At 38.5% G+C, this 18276-nt stretch overlaps 1 protein-coding gene across 2 annotated transcripts in view; it reads left to right on the forward strand.

Annotated features, from left to right (window-relative positions):
* Positions 1-18276, forward strand: part of stxbp1a (syntaxin binding protein 1a) — a 51335-nt gene that overhangs the window by 15870 nt on the left and 17189 nt on the right. The window lies entirely within an intron of this gene.

The following is an 18276-nucleotide window of genomic DNA, read 5'->3' on the forward strand; positions in this document are numbered from 1 at the left end:
CAGCATACATTTGTTTAAAAAAATAAAAAATATTTATATATAAAATGAATCACATATATTTGGCTGCAATATTTACACAAATACAGTACATATAGTACATATATATAAAGTATAAACAGTTGTAATAAAAAATATAGCTGCGAGCAGCGATTGCGGGCCCAAGCCGGTGGCACCGCAACCCTGATGCCTTTAGTTACCCAAAGGCACCGGGATGGTGGTACCGCCGGCTTTGGCGCTTTATCGCTGCTCACATCTATATTTATATTTAATATAAAGCCGGTGGCACCGCCACCTTGGTGCCTTTAGGGTTATTCTGTACGACGTGTAAAAACGTAACCCCCGCTTTGACTATCAAAAAGAAGTGTATTGTAGAGCTTGCATCAATGCGGACTCGATGCGCTGTGCGCTGTAACTCCATGTGGCTTTAAGCGCATCATTCTCCACTCAGGATGCGCATAAGCGTTTTGTGCCACACTGTACTGAGCCTTTCATATCATAATGCAGTGACGCAATGACAGATTATTAATTGCCTTTCTTGTTCTGTTCCATCTATTATATGTTGATAATAGATAGGACAGAGCACTAAAAACCTCAAACAAAGCACTAAAAACTTAAGCTGTTTGCTGTGTAGTCTGAGAATGAGCTGTTTGATTTGCACCCTCTTCCTCTTCACTGTCCTCCATAAAAACCAGCTATTCAGGTCCATGTTGTTCTAGAAAGTTTGTATGTTGCTGCCTCAATTAACATCTCTGCTATACATTTAAAACATGGCTATATCTAAAATAATTTATCTTTTTGATTTTTGTTATCTTGTTTTTCATGAATATTTTACAACAATACAAAGAGCAATGTGTATTTTCCATTAATATAGTTTGTAATGGCTTTTTTGTCATAGATTATAATCATATATTTTTTTGATTTGTTATTTATCTTTATAATGAAGTTGTCTGTATTAAGTAGATTGTGTTTAACACACACAAGAGTGATTTATTAGTTCAACACATAGTTATAGAAATTCTACTTTATCTAAAAAAAACCCTGCACTTTATACACACACACACACACACACACACACACACATAAATACATGTAAATAAAAATCCAAAAAAAAAAAAACATCAAATGTGTTTTTAGTCAGAGTATTATTTTATACAGAAACAAATATTTGTAATTCAGATAAGAATAAAGTTAGTGTTTTAAAATCTTAAGGAAAACAAATATATTGAAATATAGCACATGAATTTTAAATTCATTCAACTTCAATTACAAATACAATCTTACTTTTATTTAAAGCAAACTATACATTTAAAAGATGGGGGTTATGCCTATTTTGTCATTTAAAAATATTGTTATGCAAAATTGTTATGCAAAAAGACAAGGACTTGTAGGAAAAATCGCAGCCAGCCACACACACACACACACATAAACACAGACAACAGCCCTCCCCTCCCCACACAGACACACACACCCACCCACACACACACACACAGAGAGAGAGAGAGAGAGAGAGAATCGCAGGGGAAATAAATCCATTCAAACTACAATATCTGACTTTCTGTTGCTCAGAGCGAATGACTTTAAATTGGAAAGTTGATCGGCTTGACGAGAACAATATACGTGGTAAGTTTTGTAACTGTAGGTAAATTGAGCAAAGTTATAACACACTTTATGTGTCCTTTTTTAGTCATAAAATTCATTTCCTCGCCACGGCCAGACCGTTCGAGATATCAAAAATCCGTCCGGAATTGAGCATCCTCAATGTCTTGACTTCATGCACACCGAGTTTGGTTGTGATTGGTAAACACATGCATTGTGATTTGATGTATTTCTCCTAGGACAATTATTCAAACAACCCATAATTCATAATTCATAAATAACTTCCATTTGAACTGTCATAAAACTTAGAGCACGAAAGTTGTTTGGCCTGATGTGATCTATAATTGTACCGAGTTTCATATTAATTCATGCAAGTGTGTTTGATTTATGGTCAAATGTTCGAATCCCAGTCCAGGGGGCGCTGTCGAGCCGCCCTGCCACGCCCGGTTACCAGCTTCAGCCCGGCCCTGATGGCCATGGGTTCTGACCCGTGTGCAAAGTTTCAAGAGTTTTCGAGGATGTTAAGGCCCCCAAAAATGCCAGAGAAGTCGCACACAGCAAATAAAGGGTTAAAATTAACCTGACAGGCGCCCCTCCTCTCACTCACACAGAGGGACACTGAGACACTGGCAAAATTCTGAGATTTTCTCTACATTCAAACAAACATATCTGACTTTCTGTGGGTCCTAGCTAATGAGTGTCAATTAGAAAGTTGTCCGGCTCGAGGAGTACAATATACATACCGATTTTTGTAACTGTAGATAAAACTAACAACCCCACTTTTGTCAAAAGGTGGCGCTACTGAGCCCTCACCACGCCTGTTTCTGCAACTTTGCACATGTCTACTGGCTAATAAATGTGATGTGTCTGTCGAGTTTCATGCAATTTAAAGCATGCTAAGGGTCTCAAAAGCATCCTAAAAGAATGGTAAAGTTTGATGCGTCGCCACGGCAACAGTTTTCAAAGATATCAAGAATCCATTCACAGGTCTACATCTGCCCTATGTTTACATTATACAGATGAAGTTTGAAGCAAATCGGGTAAAAATAAAAGGGTGATTTCAAAGCATTTTGAAAGTGACACACTTCCTGCTGCCAGTTGGTGGCGCTATAACTTTGACTCACAATAGTCACATCCATGTGATCGTCCTCTTACAGCGAACACACTGCTGAAGTTTCATCAAGATCAGTTAATGTATACTGATGTTATAACACACTTCCTGTTTCACGTTTCTCGCCATGATTTCATTTCCTCGCCACGGACAAACCGTTCGAGATATCAAAAATCCCCTCGCAAACTTTCATCCTCAATGTCTTGACTTCACACTGACAGAGTTTCGTCGAATTTGGATCAAAGCTCTAGGAGGAGTATTTCAAATACCATTGCGAGCGTTTTACAAACAAACCTCAATAGCCGACTTCCTGTTGGGCTGGGGTAAAAAGTAAGAGCGCGAGGTATAGATGAAACGATGAGATCAACATGTGTACCGAGTTTCATATTATTACATGCAAGCGTGTTTGAGTTATGGACCGAGTGTTCGGACCCCGTTCCAGGGGGCGCTGACGAGCCCCCCTGCCACGCCCAGGTACCAGCTTCAGCCCGGCTCTGATGGCCGCGGGTTCTGACCCGTGTGCAAAGTTTCAAGAGTTTTTGAGCATGTTAAGGGCTCCAAAAGTGCCAAAAAGGTAGTAAAATAATAATACTAAAGAAAAAATATAGCTGCGAGCAGCGATGGCGGGCCCAAGCCGGTGGCACCGCAACCCCGGTTCCTTTAGTTACCTAAAGGCACCCGGGTAGCGGTGCCGAAGGCTTTGGCCCTTTTATGATTAAATGTTAAAACGGCTTGCCATACTCTGTCATTTCGACTAGTCACAATTATGTTACAGATGTCTTAAATGATAATACAAACTATCCAAAATGTAATTACGAATAGACAGAAAGACGTTGTTGATATCTACAATGTTAATTCCGGACAGGCAAACTTAGCTTTTAAATGTTAAAAGGGCTTGCCATACAGGGACGTAGGCTCAGAGAGAGGCTCACCATATTCAAACCAAAATATCTGACTTCCTCTTGGTCCGAGCTAATGACTATGTATTAGAAAGTTGTCCGGCTTGAGGAGTACAATGTATATACCGATTTTTGTAACTGTAGATAAAACTAACAACCCCACTTTTGTCAAAAGGTGGCGCTATTTAGTCCTTGCACATTGCCCGTTTCTGAAACTTTGCACGTCTACTGGCTAATAAATGTGATGTATCTGTTGAGTTTCAAGCAATTTCAATTTCAATTTGACTGTTGAAAAGAAGTGCGCCGATTAGATACTCAGGATCGGTATCGGCTCTGACACTGCCATCTTTGACGAGGCTGATTCAAATTCTATATTGTGCATATACTATTCTGTTAGGCACAAAGGCACAAAAACTTTCTAAAGTACCATAAAGTTTTTGTGTACTGTATTATTAGTGTTCTGAAGCTATTATGTGATATAGAAATTAATATTTAAGTCATTAAATTCAAGAACACAAACTTTTCCCTCTCTGCGCCTGTCAGTCATTCTCCATTCAGCATTCAAACAGCACGTCACATTCGGTTACAGTCAATGATGAAACGATCTTCAATGATTCAATGTTAATCCTATTATACTGGATCTTTAAGATAAAGGTCTAAAGGTCTATATTTTCGAATGAAGAAACTTTTTCTTGCTGGACTTTATTGCTGTAACTTAATCGTGTTACTTTCTACCGGGTGTCGGACGCTGTCGGTTAGATCACAACACTAGAGTCAGAGCACTATAATTGTTCTTCACGCACACAGTAACTGAAATTTAAAACCTTTAAAAGAAAAGGCTCAATAAACTATTGCATAGATAGATAATGTATAATACACTGTTCATAAATATGTATTTCCTTTGTGCTTTGAACTTTTCAATACGGACTCAATGCGCTGTAACTTCATGTGGCTTCAAGCACATCATTCTCCGCTCGGGATGCACATAAGTGCTTTGTGCTGCACCGTATTGGAGCCGTAATATCATAATGCAGTGACGTAATGACAGATTATTAATTGCCTTTCAATTATATGTTGCTTTATAGCAGCCATGGCTATATTTTTTTTTAATGATTTTTGTTATCTTGTTTTTCATGAATGTATTTTTCAAAAATAAGAGCAATGTGTATTATCTATTATTAATATGGTTTATAATAGCATTTTTGTCATAGATTATGACAAAGTAATCATATGATCCACCAGCGAGGAACCAGCAGAACAGAGTGAACATTCTTTCTGTTTAGTTCAATCCTACTTAATAGGAATTTATTTAAAATGCTCGCTCTACTCCACACCATTAATGTCTTGTGCGGACATCCGTATTTTGACTTTCGGTTTTAAGTAAGCGATTTAAAAGCTCCCAAGTCCCAGCGGAGTCACACGTTGATTAACCGGTGGGAATATACACAATAGGCCTACCTGATATTGAACACAAGAGGGCAGTATAGCACTACGTATGACTCAGATTATTATTTTTTTATGAATTTTACAACAATTCTGGCTGTTTTTGAACGTAAACACAATTCTTAAATGAAAAAAAAGGAAAAATTGGGGAAGTTATAATATTTGTATAATTTAATTTAGAAACAAATGATGTATAATTACATTTTTAGAAGATATGAGGCTTTTAGTGTTTACTTTTTTGACATTACTTTAATCTTTTGCCATAGTTGCACATGTCTATTGGCTAATAAATGTGATGTATCTGTTGAGTTTCAAGCAATTTCAAGCAAGCTAAGAGTCCCAAAAGCATCAAAAAATAATGTTAAAGTTTGTTTCGTTGCCACGGCATTTTGAAAGTGACACACTTCCTGCTGCCAGTTGGTGGCGCTATAACTTTGACTCACAATAGTCACATCCATGTGATCGGTCTCTTACAGCGAAAACACTGCTGAAGTTTCGTCAAGATCAGTTAATGTATGCTGAAGTTATAACACACATCCTGTTCCATGTTTCTCGCCATAATTTCGTTTCCTCGCCACGGCCAAACCGTTCGAGATATCAAAAATCCCGTGGCACTTTTTCATCCTTAATGTCTTGACTTCACGCTGATCGAGTTTCGTCGAATTTGGTTCAGTGCTCTAGGAGCAATAATTTAAATTACATTGCATGTGTTTTAAACACAACCCTAAATAGCCAACTTCCTGTTGGGCTGGGGTAAAAAGTAAGAGTGTGAAGTATATATGAAACGATGAGATCTATATGTGTACCAAGTTTCATATTATTACATGCAAGTGTGTTTGATTTATGGACCAAATTTTCAGACCAAGTTTATTGACCAAGTTAATCTGATTAATAAACTAATTATATAAAACTATTGTCAATTCACTACAATTAAACTAGTTATATGCCTTTACTTATAAAAAATAAAAATAAAAACTTATTTAAAAAATACCAGGCTTGAGAAATGTATTTTCTTTATGCAGGTCATACACACAGCAGTGAAATGGTTAAGCCCCCTCCCCCTGCACACACACACACACACACACAGACAGCCAGCCAGCCAGCCAAAGGCTCAGAGTGGCCATATTCAAACAAAAATATCTGAGTTTCTGTGGGTCCTAGCTAATAAGTGTCAATTAGAAAGTTGTCCGGCTCGAGGAGTACAATATACATACCAATTTTTGTAACTCTAGTTAAAACTAACCACCCCACTTTTGTCAAAAGGTGGCGCTACTGAGCCCTCACCACGCCCGTTTCTGCAACTTTGCACATGTCTACTGGCTAATAAATGTGATGTGTCTGTCGAGTTTCATGCAATTTGAAGCATGCTAAGGGTCTCAAAAGCATCCTAAAAGCATCCTAAAAGAAGGGCAAAGTTTGATGCGTCGCCACGGCAACAGTTTCAAAGATATCAAGAATCCATTCACAGGTCTACATCTGCCGTATGTTTACATTATACAGATGAAGTTTGAAGCAAATCGGGTAAAAATAAAAGGGTGATTTCAAAGCATTTTGAAAGTGACACACTTCCTGCTGCCAGTTGGTGGCGCTATAACTTTTACTCACAATAGTCACATCCATGTGATCGTCCTCTTACAGCGAGCACACTGCTGAAGTTTCATCAAGATCAGTTAATGTATGCTGAAGTTATAACACACTTCCTGTTTCACGTTTCTCGCCATGATTTCGTTTCCTCGCCACGGACAAACCGTTCGAGATATCAAAAATCCCCTTGCAAACTTTCATCCTCAATGTCTTGACTTCACGCTGACCGAGTTTCGTCGAATGTGGATCAAAGCTCTAGGAGGAGTATTTCAAATACCATTGCGAGCGTTTTACAAACAAACCTCAATAGCCGACTTCCTGTTGGGCTGGGGTAAAAAGTAAGAGCGCGAGGTATAGATGAAACGATGAGATCAACATGTGTACCGAGTTTCATATTATTACATGCAAGCGTGTTTGAGTTATGGACCGAGTGTTCGGACCCCGTTCCAGGGGGCGCTGACGAGCCCCCCTGCCACGCCCAGGTACCAGCTTCAGCCCGGCTCTGATGGCCGCGGGTTCTGACCCGTGTGCAAAGTTTCAAGAGTTTTCGAGCACGTTAAGGGCCCCAAAAGTGCCCAAAAGGTAGTAAAATAATAATTATTATAATAAATATAGCTGCGAGCAGCGATGGCGGGCCCAAGCCGGTGGCACCGCAACCCCGGTTCCTTTAGTTACCTAAAGGCACCCGGGTAGCGGTGCCGAAGGCTTTGGCCCTTTTATGATTAAATGTTAAAACGGCTTGCCATACTCTGTCATTTCGACTAGTCACAATTATGTTACAGATGTCTTAAATGATAATACAAACTATCCAAAATGTAATTACGAATAGACAGAAAGACGTTGTTGATATCTACAATGTTAATTCCGGACAGGCAAACTTAGCTTTTAAATGTTAAAAGGGCTTGCCATACAGGGACGTAGGCTCAGAGAGAGGCTCACCATATTCAAACCAAAATATCTGACTTCCTCTTGGTCCGAGCTAATGACTATGTATTAGAAAGTTGTCCGGCTTGAGGAGTACAATGTATATACCGATTTTTGTAACTGTAGATAAAACTAACAACCCCACTTTTGTCAAAAGGTGGCGCTATTTAGTCCTTGCACATTGCCCGTTTCTGAAACTTTGCACGTCTACTGGCTAATAAATGTGATGTATCTGTTGAGTTTCAAGCAATTTCAATTTCAATTTGACTGTTGAAAAGAAGTGCGCCGATTAGATACTCAGGATCGGTATCGGCTCTGACACTGCCATCTTTGACGAGGCTGATTCAAATTCTATATTGTGCATATACTATTCTGTTAGGCACAAAGGCACAAAAACTTTCTAAAGTACCATAAAGTTTTTGTGTACTGTATTATTAGTGTTCTGAAGCTATTATGTGATATAGAAATTAATATTTAAGTCATTAAATTCAAGAACACAAACTTTTCCCTCTCTGCGCCTGTCAGTCATTCTCCATTCAGCATTCAAACAGCACGTCACATTCGGTTACAGTCAATGATGAAACGATCTTCAATGATTCAATGTTAATCCTATTATACTGGATCTTTAAGATAAAGGTCTAAAGGTCTATATTTTCGAATGAAGAAACTTTTTCTTGCTGGACTTTATTGCTGTAACTTAATCGTGTTACTTTCTACCGGGTGTCGGACGCTGTCGGTTAGATCACAACACTAGAGTCAGAGCACTATAATTGTTCTTCACGCACACAGTAACTGAAATTTAAAACCTTTAAAAGAAAAGGCTCAATAAACTATTGCATAGATAGATAATGTATAATACACTGTTCATAAATATGTATTTCCTTTGTGCTTTGAACTTTTCAATACGGACTCAATGCGCTGTAACTTCATGTGGCTTCAAGCACATCATTCTCCGCTCGGGATGCACATAAGTGCTTTGTGCTGCACCGTATTGGAGCCGTAATATCATAATGCAGTGACGTAATGACAGATTATTAATTGCCTTTCAATTATATGTTGCTTTATAGCAGCCATGGCTATATTTTTTTTTAATGATTTTTGTTATCTTGTTTTTCATGAATGTATTTTTCAAAAATAAGAGCAATGTGTATTATCTATTATTAATATGGTTTATAATAGCATTTTTGTCATAGATTATGACAAAGTAATCATATGATCCACCAGCGAGGAACCAGCAGAACAGAGTGAACATTCTTTCTGTTTAGTTCAATCCTACTTAATAGGAATTTATTTAAAATGCTCGCTCTACTCCACACCATTAATGTCTTGTGCGGACATCCGTATTTTGACTTTCGGTTTTAAGTAAGCGATTTAAAAGCTCCCAAGTCCCAGCGGAGTCACACGTTGATTAACCGGTGGGAATATACACAATAGGCCTACCTGATATTGAACACAAGAGGGCAGTATAGCACTACGTATGACTCAGATTATTATTTATGAATTTTACAACAATTCTGGCTGTTTTTGAACGTAAACACAATTCTTAAATGAAAAAAAGGAAAAATTGGGGAAGTTATAATATTTGTATAATTTAATTTAGAAACAAATGATGTATAATTACATTTTTAGAAGATATGAGGCTTTTAGTGTTTACTTTTTTGACATTACTTTAATCTTTTGCCATAGTTGCACATGTCTATTGGCTAATAAATGTGATGTATCTGTTGAGTTTCAAGCAATTTCAAGCAAGCTAAGAGTCCCAAAAGCATCAAAAAATAATGTTAAAGTTTGTTTCGTTGCCACGGCATTTTGAAAGTGACACACTTCCTGCTGCCAGTTGGTGGCGCTATAACTTTGACTCACAATAGTCACATCCATGTGATCGATCTCTTACAGCGAAAACACTGCTGAAGTTTCATCAAGATCAGTTAATGTATGCTGAAGTTATAACACACATCCTGTTCCATGTTTCTCGCCATAATTTCGTTTCCTCGCCACGGCCAAACCGTTCGAGATATCAAAAATCCCGTGGCACTTTTTCATCCTTAATGTCTTGACTTCACGCTGATCGAGTTTCGTCGAATTTGGTTCAGTGCTCTAGGAGCAATAATTTAAATTACATTGCATGTGTTTTAAACACAACCCTAAATAGCCAACTTCCTGTTGGGCTGGGGTAAAAAGTAAGAGTGTGAAGTATATATGAAACGATGAGATCTATATGTGTACCAAGTTTCATATTATTACATGCAAGTGTGTTTGATTTATGGACCAAATTTTCAGACCAAGTTTATTGACCAAGTTAATCTGATTAATAAACTAATTATATAAAACTATTGTCAATTCACTACAATTAAACTAGTTATATGCCTTTACTTATAAAAAATAAAAATAAAAACTTATTTAAAAAATACCAGGCTTGAGAAATGTATTTTCTTTATGCAGGTCATACACACAGCAGTGAAATGGTTAAGCCCCCTCCCCCTGCACACACACACACACACAGACAGCCAGCCAGCCAGCCAAAGGCTCAGAGTGGCCATATTCAAACAAAAATATCTGAGTTTCTGTGGGTCCTAGCTAATAAGTGTCAATTAGAAAGTTGTCCGGCTCGAGGAGTACAATATACATACCAATTTTTGTAACTCTAGTTAAAACTAACCACCCCACTTTTGTCAAAAGGTGGCGCTACTGAGCCCTCACCACGCCCGTTTCTGCAACTTTGCACATGTCTACTGGCCAATAAATGTGATGTGTCTGTCGAGTTTCATGCAATTTGAAGCATGCTAAGGGTCTCAAAAGCATCCTAAAAGCATCCTAAAAGAAGGGCAAAGTTTGATGCGTCGCCACGGCAACAGTTTCAAAGATATCAAGAATCCATTCACAGGTCTACATCTGCCGTATGTTTACATTATACAGATGAAGTTTGAAGCAAATCGGGTAAAAATAAAAGGGTGATTTCAAAGCATTTTGAAAGTGACACACTTCCTGCTGCCAGTTGGTGGCGCTATAACTTTTACTCACAATAGTCACATCCATGTGATCGTCCTCTTACAGCGAGCACACTGCTGAAGTTTCATCAAGATCAGTTAATGTATGCTGAAGTTATAACACACTTCCTGTTTCACGTTTCTCGCCATGATTTCGTTTCCTCGCCACGGACAAACCGTTCGAGATATCAAAAATCCCCTCGCAAACTTTCATCCTCAATGTCTTGACTTCACGCTGACCGAGTTTCGTCGAATGTGGATCAAAGCTCTAGGAGGAGTATTTCAAATACCATTGCGAGCGTTTTACAAACAAACCTCAATAGCCGACTTCCTGTTGGGCTGGGGTAAAAAGTAAGAGCGCGAGGTATAGATGAAACGATGAGATCAACATGTGTACCGAGTTTCATATTATTACATGCAAGCGTGTTTGAGTTATGGACCGAGTGTTCGGACCCCGTTCCAGGGGGCGCTGACGAGCCCCCCTGCCACGCCCAGGTACCAGCTTCAGCCCGGCTCTGATGGCCGCGGGTTCTGACCCGTGTGCAAAGTTTCAAGAGTTTTCGAGCACGTTAAGGGCCCCAAAAGTGCCCAAAAGGTAGTAAAATAATAATTATTATAATAATAGAGAAGAAAAATAATCGCAAGGAAAACAATAGGGCCTTCGCCCTTTCAGGGCTTGGGCCCTAAATATAGCTGCGAGCAGCGATGGCGGGCCCAAGCCGGAGGCACCGCAACCCCGGTTCCTTTAGTTACCTAAAGGCACCCGGGTGGCGGTGCCGAAGGCTTTGGCCCTTTCATGATTAAATGTTAAAACGGCTTGCCATACTCTGTCATTTCGACTAGTCACAATTATGTTACAGATATCTTAAATGATAATACAAACTATCCAAAGTGTAACGACTAGACAGAAAGACTTTGTTGATATCTACAATGTTAATTCCGGACAGGCAAACTTAGCTTTTAAATGTTAAAAGGGCTTGCCATACAGGGACGTAGGCTCAGAGAGAGGCTCACCATATTCAGACCAAAATATCTGACTTCCTCTTGGTCTGAGCTAATGACTATGTATTAGAAAGTTGTACGGCTTGAGGAGTACAATGTATATACCGATTTTTGTAACTGTAGATAAAACTAACAACCCCACTTTTAAGTATATATATGGTGCCTTTAGTGTTATTCTGCACGACGTGCAAAAACTTAACCCCCGCTTTTTTAAGTATATATATATATATATATATATATATATATATATAAAGAGGGTTATTCTGCACGACGTGCAAAAACTTAACCTCCGCATTGACTGTCGAAGAGAAGTGTGCAGAAGAGCTTGCATCAGTGAGGGCTTTGCAAAATATATATACATACAAACACACACACACACACACATATAAATGAGGTTAGTGTTTTACAATATTAAGGAAAGCAAATGTATTGAAATATAGCACATTAATTTTAAATTCATTCAGCTTCAATTACCAATTTGTAGTTTACCAATTTATCTTACTTTTATTTAAAGCAAACTATACATTTAAAAGATTAGGGTTATATGCATATTTTGTCATTTAAAAAAATACAAAATTGTTATGCAAAAAGATAAGGACTTGCAGAAAAAATCTACAGTCAGCCACACACACACACACATAAACGCAGACACCAGCAACCCCCCCCCCCCCTCCCTCTTCCCCATACAGACACTGATAGAGACAAGATACACATCCAAACTGCAATATCTGACTTTCTTTTGGTCTGAGCTTCTTACTGTTAATTAGAAAGTTGATCGGCTTGACAAGAACAATATACGTGGCATGTTTTGTAACTGTAGGTAAAACGAGCAAAGTTAACACATTTTATGTGTCCTTTTTTAGTCATAAAATTATTTTCCTCGCCACGGCCAAACCGTTCGAGATATCAAAAATCCGTCCGGAATTGAGCATCCTCAATGTCTTGACTTCATGCACACCGAGTATGGTGGTGATTGGTAAACACATGCGTTGTAATTTGATGTATTTCTCCTAGGAGATTTATTCAAACAACACATAATTCCCAACTTCCATTTGAACTGTCTTAAAACTTAGAGCAGAGATGGGCGCAGGTCACGCAAGTCTCAAGTAAGTCTCAAGTCTTAACCGTCAAGTCTCAAGTAAGTCCCAAGTATTTTTTTGGGGGGGGGCAAGTCAAGTCAAGTCACAGGCTATGTCAAGTCAAGTCAAGTCTTGTAGTAGGTTAAGTCAAGTGCAAGTCAAGTCACCTTATTATTTTAATTTTACATGCAGAATCTGATCTTAATAAAATGAAAAGACAAGATAAGTATTTGCCAGTAAATTACAATAATTTGCATTGTAAATACTCATGTTCAGTAAAATACACCATGGAATCAAACTAAATTGTAACTTCATAAAATTATTTATTTTTCACTTCTGCCAACAGTGTGTTTGAAATGTTTTAAATTTTCAACATTGAGTCCATAAAACAAATAACAGCTTAACATCCTACAGACTCTCTGAACACCTTCCTCTCTCTCAAACACAGTTTACAAACAATATTAAACTTTGTTACATTTCTCTCTCTCTCTCTCTCTCTCTCTCTCTCTCTCTCTCTCTCTCTCTCTCTCTCTCTCACACACACACACAGTGGCGGTTCTAGACCATTTCAACTGGGGGGGCCAAGCTGGGGCCAGTTGTACTGTTAGAGGGGCCAGTTACATTTAGACCTTATCATTTTCTGCACTGCACTGAATGCATAAATAAGCAAAATACCATGTTTATAATTATCCAACAATTTGCATTTGCATTATATTTTTACATTTGCATTACATATATCAGTCTGTATTTGAATTTCCATTTTATTTTTTTACATTGAATATACAGTATGTATATATATATATATATATATATATATATAATTTTGACAAATTAATCTACGATTTTTGTGGGTTTTTTTTTTTTTTTTTTTGCAAAAAGATCAGCAAATTATCCTCTAAACTGGCCTTTTTAGGGGGCTTTCCTCTCAGGGTGAATGAGCTTTTTTATAATTGTTTTTTTCCTGACATCTTTGAAAGACAGAAGCAATAATTAATGCATCCTTGGCCAGGATATAATTATAAAATATGACATGATTTTAAAAGTGACCTATAATATCGACTATGCAATACACTTTAATTTATCTAGTGCTAATAAAATTATTAAGCCTATTTGGAGAGAGAGATGTTTATAATGTGACAATATGTCAGTCATCGTGATTCGTGTAATAAGATGACTAGGCCTAGACTACTTGTTCTGAGCAGGTGTTGTCAGTGAACAGGCTGTAAAACTGTTGTCTAAGTTACAGACTGATACTAATTAAATGGGAAACGAATCGATTACCTAACGTAACCTCGGTTCTCTCTAGATGAGGGAACGAGCATTGCGTAAGCTAGCTTACGCTACGGGAAAGATTCATCTTACATCAGTCAAGTTGTCATAGTTTTTGTCAAACAAGTTGTGAATTTGTTGTAACATTAAAACAGGAGATCATGACTTACTCCGTGCTCCAAGTGATGTTCGGAGCTCCAGTGATTAGTTTCATCTGTGGGACGGGTGAAGAAACTTTCGGAAGATGTTGTAACAGAATCATATGAACAATTCCAGGATATGCTTTTTTTCATTGGTTGTTGCGTTAAATTTTACCCAGATACAATAGTGCCCTTTTCTGATTGGCTATTAAGTAGCACTTCTCTTTTTTTGATTGGCTGATGCGTAGCAGGGTCGACTGCTGAACTCCAGGCGAGACGCGCTTGATTCTCACGTGAGAGCGGCGCGGCCAGAGAAATTGCGTATATTAAATATATTATTAAGTTTTTCCGCATGAGAAATACAATGTGTGACGGGAGTGTGAGACAAAAGACTGAAACGAGTGACTGTCATGCTCAATGCGTGACACACTATAAAAAAAATATTTCACACTGACTCCACATTTAGGGGGGCCACAAGGGGGTCCAAGCTTGTTGTCGCAGGGGCACTGGCCCCCCCAGGCCCCCGCCTAGAACCGCCACTGCTCACACACACACACTTTCTCTCTCTCTCAAGAAGCAAAAACATGACTGCTAAAGGTTGTATCAGCGATGGCGGGGTAACATCACTTAACATCACGAGTGATATTCCCTTAGGCCACGCCCCCTTGTCTCCCCAAAGTATTATAAGCAATCATGCGCATCCCGTGTGCAGAACGATGCACTTGAAGCAACACCAAGTCACAGCACGCAACGCTTCACATTGAAAAGAACATAGCGAAGGGATGGTATCTATAATCTATGCTTAGTAGGGCTGCACGATTTGGGAAAATGTCATATTGCCATTATTGAGCCAATATTGCAATTGCGATTTGCGACTCCGATATAATAAAATGGTTTCATGAGTCCAACTTGCTTGGTTCTAAAGTAAAATGCACACACAGATTAATGTTTATTTCTCAACTCAAACTAAAAACAACAACAACAATAAATGATTGATAACACCTATAATGATCAATAAACCATCAACCAAACCAACATTACAGTGATTCCATCAATTGAAAGCCATCAACTTTTTAAAAAATTATTAGGCTTAAAAAAAATATATAACAGCTTTTAAATTAAGTGAACTTCAAACAATCCCCACATAAACCCATAATAAAAAACATATTTACCTGTGCCCTTCCTGTCTTAACAGGTACAGAAATTGAATAAAGTTATCAAACAGTCTGCGCTGCCTGAATCATAAATTATATATATAATAATCCTTATTAAAGCTACAAAAGTTCTTTACTCAAGATCAGTGAGTAATTTTCTAATTTCCCTTTGTTCTTTTAACTTTACTGAAAGAACGCTTTATTCGCTGCTGGCCCTTTAAGAGCACCCGTTGCCGAGACGCGGATCTCACACGCGCCTCATAGCACAACTCACAACTCTCACATTTTGGCATAATTGTGTGTGCTATTGTTCGTTCAAGCTCGAAAGAGAACTGTTTATTCTGGGCTGGCACACGGTCAGTGCATGCGCATTATGCGAGTCTCATCTATTCTAATCTAGGGCACTCACAGGCAGCTTTTCACTTCTTGTCGTGCAAAATGCGAAAAGGCATTTGAACCAATAAGAGGGGGATCTTGTAACACTAGTCAAAGGATGACAAAAAAGAAGAGATGCTGCGCTAATAGCCCTACTTTGTTTATTTCATTTAAAATCGCGGCATTTTGCGTTATATAATTGCATAGGTTTGAGATCGCTATTACGACTGCGATATAATTAATCGTGCAGCACTAATGCTTAGTGTATTCTAAAGGGCAATAAACTCCACTCCAGCAAGATAGTCATTTTATGCAAATCATAGACCTTTATGCCTTATCTACAAAGAAAGTATAATATTGGGAACATTGATCTTGAAGAGAGTGTCGTCGTGTTACTGTCGCAACCGAACGCGACGCGCTAATGCTGATGCATGGAGAATGACTGAGGCGAGATGACTTTCCGTTAACTTTAACTTAGAGACTAAAATATTAATTTTACCACACATTAAGCTATTGAATGACTTTAGAAGTCTTGGAATATAGTGTGAAAACTTGATTGTGCTTTACAGTTTTTTATGCCTTTAGTGGGGCTTAACAAAATAACACAATATGCAGAATGTCGGACGTCACTTATAGGCTAAACTGTTTTTATAGATAAAACTATTTACATTCGGCAGTCATGAAAACAAATCTCAGATAACGGTTGACTAGGTAACAATGTGTAATTTTGCGCCGGAGTTCTCCTTTAACTTACATTAGCTAACGTTAGCTAACTACGAACGAGCTAACCAGATAACATTAACAAATTGACAAGCACTTACTGGGCAGAATATGGCTCTTCAAATGACGGACGAAATTGGAGGTTGTCATCTGACTGTCGATCTTAACGTTGCATGTCTTGCAAAGCGCTGTTCTTTTGCCATCTTGTTGTAAGAAATTCTTGAATCCAAAAGCGACGACGACCCTCGTTATCCCTCCGGCTGACATGTTGATGTGATCTGATGTAAGTGGGCGTGGTGTGCGCGTAATGGCTCTTTCAGACTGCACGATTTTCAAAGTAGTCAGGTCGCTGCTCTTTTCACACTGCATGACTATCTTGGCCAGCATTCAGTCGCTGCTGTGTTCACACTGGACGATGGATCGGCGACAGAAGGTTTCACACTGCATGACTTTAGAAAAATCGCCGACAGACTCTGTCTAGCACGCTGCGCGCAAACTACATTTCACAACAAACACGCGTGAGATATGAAAAGGAAACAACGCGCGACACCACACGTGCAAGACCGGAGTTCTCACGTGAGACTTTTTTTTTCGACCCGGTTGTGGTACAGCTGGTGAAACAGACACGAGTGCTCCTGCCAAATTTCTACTAATTTTTCTTCCATTTATTGTGTCCAAATAGACCGAGAAGAAGCTTTTTTTGTTGAAACAATGCCATATCATGTTGATATGTGATCTATAACTCCTCCCCGAACTCCCTGCTGCTCTGTATCTTGCTCTCTCACTGGCTGCCGGTGATCGCCGATGTAGTTTTCAGTCAAAACACTTTTCACACAGCAGGATTTTGAATCGCCGACAGGTCCAGATATTTAGCATGCCAAATATCTCACGGGCGTCGGCGACTCGTCGGTGATTCTCTCAGTTCGCGTCTTTGCTTATTCACACTGCGTGATTGTCACTCGCGTGAACGAGCGCCGATTTGCCTGTGATTTCGGGCATTTGTCGGCGATTTCTCAAAACCTGTCGGCGAGGCAAAATCGTGGCTAAAATCATGCAGTCTGAACTCGGCATTAGGTATGAGAAGGCATGACTGATGATCTCTGATCCAGTCATGACAGCGCTATTCTCAGCCTGCGCTCCAGCTGGATCAACTTTATTTTTTTTTACATAATTTATATATTTTATATTCAAACTGAAAACATGATGTGATTAACACTCAAGTCATATTATTACATGCAAGTGTGTTTGATTTATGGACCAAATTTTCAGATCAAGTTTATGGACCAAGTTAATTTAATTAATAAACTAATTATATAAAACTATTAATGCACTACAATTAAACTGGTTATATGCCTTTACTTATAAAAAAATAAAAAACTTATTTAAAAAAATACCAGGCTTAAGGCATTTATTTTTTATGCAGGCCATACACACAGGAGTGAAATGGTTAATACCCCTCCCCCTACAAACACACACACATACACAGACAGGCAAAGACAGCAGGCTCAGATTGAGCAAGACCAAGTTATAATATTTGTATAATTTAATTTAGAAACAAATGATGTATAATTACATTTTTAGAAGATATGAGGCTTTTAGTGTTTACTTTTTTGACATTACTTTAATCTTTTGCCATAGTTGCACATGTCTATTGGCTAATAAATGTGATGTATCTGTTGAGTTTCAAGCAATTTCAAGCAAGCTAAGAGTCCCAAAAGCATCAAAAAATAATGTTAAAGTTTGTTTCGTTGCCACGGCATTTTGAAAGTGACACACTTCCTGCTGCCAGTTGGTGGCGCTATAACTTTGACTCACAATAGTCACATCCATGTGATCGGTCTCTTACAGCGAAAACACTGCTGAAGTTTCATCAAGATCAGTTAATGTATGCTGAAGTTATAACACACATCCTGTTCCATGTTTCTCGCCATAATTTCGTTTCCTCGCCACGGCCAAACCGTTCGAGATATCAAAAATCCCGTGGCACTTTTTC

The sequence above is a fragment of the Pimephales promelas genome, chromosome 19, assembly GCF_988280905.1.
Source record: "Pimephales promelas chromosome 19, fPimPro1.hap1.1, whole genome shotgun sequence".
Taxonomy (NCBI): Eukaryota; Metazoa; Chordata; class Actinopteri; order Cypriniformes; family Leuciscidae; genus Pimephales; species Pimephales promelas.